The sequence below is a fragment of the Clupea harengus genome, chromosome 13, assembly GCF_900700415.2.
Source record: "Clupea harengus chromosome 13, Ch_v2.0.2, whole genome shotgun sequence".
Taxonomy (NCBI): Eukaryota; Metazoa; Chordata; class Actinopteri; order Clupeiformes; family Clupeidae; genus Clupea; species Clupea harengus.
In genome coordinates this window covers 27,125,350-27,127,849 of record NC_045164.1, presented here as the reverse complement: position 1 = coordinate 27,127,849, position 2,500 = coordinate 27,125,350, and positions in this window count along the sequence as shown.

The window sequence follows — 2,500 nt, the reverse complement described above, 5'->3', positions numbered from 1 at the left end:
CTCTCTCACTCTCTCACTCTCTCTCTCTCTCTCACTCTCTCACTCTCTCTCTCTCTCTCACTCTCTCACTCTCTCTCTCTCTCTCTCTCTCACTCTCACTCTCACTCTCTCACTCTCAAAGCGAGGGATGTGTGGGTAAGTGTTCCTCCTGGATGTGAAAGAGTTAAAAGGCTTCAGTATGTAGAGGGTTAGAGTTTGTGGTGGTGTCTGCGACCTGGTGTTGTCGTCATTCATCCGGTTTGGGTGTGTCTGCGTGTGTGTGTGTGTGTGTGTGTGTGTGTGTGTGTGTCTGCGTGCTTTAGTAACCTCACGCTAGTTCTGACAACAGGAAGGAATTCCTCGGGCTGAATGCTGGTAGGTGAGGGAGATTCCTCATAAGAAATGGAACTCTGTGTGTGTTTGTGTGTGTGTGTGTGTTAAATGAGCTTGAGGGGGGCACTGTGGCGCAAGCAGTAGCCCCGACCACATTCGGGCTTGACGCCCATGGAGGACACGGGTTCGAATCCGGCCCGATGTCATTTCTCCTGTCCACTCCCCGCCTCTTCTCCCTCTCATTTCCTGTCCCACTCTTCACTGCACTATTGATTAAAGGCACAAAAAGCCCAAAAATAAATATATATATATTTTTTTTAAATGAGCTTGATATGTTTTTTTAAACACACAGGAGTCCATCATGATTGTCGGGGCTTCAACTGAACAATGTAATCTCTTTCCATAAGATTGGGTCCTCCAGCCTATCTTGGAGCTGCAGAAAGTGAGTGAGAAAGTGAGTGTAAGAGAGGGAGAAAGTGAGTGAAAGAGAGAGAGAGAGAAAGTGAGTGAAAGAGAGAGAGAGAAAGTGAGTGTGAGTGAGAGAGTGAGAGAGAGGGTAGGACAGGACAGGAGAGGTCATCTCCATAGGCAGGCCGTCACTCTGCTGAGTGTTCAGAGTTTCCCCTCAGGGAACCCCCACCAGAGAGAGAGAGAGAGAGAGAGAGAGAGAGAGAGAGAGAGAGAGAGAGAGAGAGAGAGAGAGAGAGAGAGAGAGAGAGAGAGAGAGAGAGAGAGAGAGAGAGAGAGAGAGAGAGAGAGAGAGAGAGAGAGAGAGAGAGAGAGAGAGAGAGAGAGAGAGAGAGGGAGGGAGAGGAAAAAAGAATGTTGGAGAGAGGAGAAAAGGGAGTTGGCCTGGCGTGTTGTGAGAAGGGAGCTATGTTTTCCAACCGAAGACACAGATACAAAGGACTGGTCTCATAGGCAGTTTCCATCTCTCTCTCTCTCTCTCTCTCTCTCTCTCTTCTCACTACCTCTCTTTCCCTCTCTCTTCCTCTTGAGCCTGAATGTATTTTTAGTTGGGCTGTAATTCTCATGCCCTGGCTGTGACAGAACCTGTTTAGTCCTGTTTAGAAGTCCCCTGCATATCTTGTTGGTGGCAGTAGGCAGGAAGTGACATCACATCACATGAGGGCAGAGCATTTTGCCACTTTAAACCATAGACATACAGTATATAGATGTCTATATATGTCTATGCTTTAAACCACCCAATGCAGTCTGCAAGTCTGTTAGCATGTGTTTGCCTCTCCATGTGTTCTCTCTCTGTCAACACCACGAACTCTGCTAACTGCTAATTCAGCTAACTCTGCTAACTGCTAACTCAGCTAACTCTGCTAACTGCTAACTCAGCTAACTCTGCTAACTGCTAATTCAGCTAACTCTGCTACATCAGAGTGTCACTGTATGAACGGCCACTGGTCAAATGAAAGGTACACATTTAGGCAGCGATGTCTTGTGTAAAAGCATAAGCACACGTTGTGTGTGTGTGTGTGTGTGTGTGTGTGTGTGTGTGTGTGTGTGCACATGTGACTGGTGGATTCAAATAAAGAATTCAAGTGAGACAGTGAGTGAGTATGTTGGCATTGCAGCCTGACATAAAGAGTCCAGTGTCCAGCTCTAGACTCCACAGACACATGTTTGTGTGTGTGTGTGTGTGTGTGTGTGTGTGTGTTTTCAGCCACCTCCTTCCCTGTTGGAAGCATTCTGTGCGTGTGTGAATGTGATTGTTCGGCTTCATGAGCAGTTGACTGAACAGGCATTTGTTTGACACACTTCTGCAAAGCCAAAGTTTTGTGGTGTGTGTGTACATGTTTGTAGCGCTCTCTAGGCTATGTGTGTTTACAGCTCTCTGAAGTTATGTGTGTGTGTGTGTGTGTGTGTGTGTGTGTGTGTGCGCGGTCTCTGTAGGCCTGTTGTGCTGGTAGAAAGCCCAGAGGCCCAGCCCAACACACTCTCTCTGAGCCACTCTCTCTTTCCGTTTCTCTTGTCTTTTTACATCAAGTTTAAAGACTCTCTCTCTCTCTCCACCTGTCCTTTATCTCTCTCTCTCTCTCTCTTTATCTCTCTCTCTCTCTCTCTCTTTATCTCTCTCTTTCTCTCTCACTCCACCTCTCCTTGTCTGTTGGACTTTATTCATTCACTACCTTTGCTGTCCCCCAGTGGTCTCCTGTTTGTCTATGTTCCCTAATAT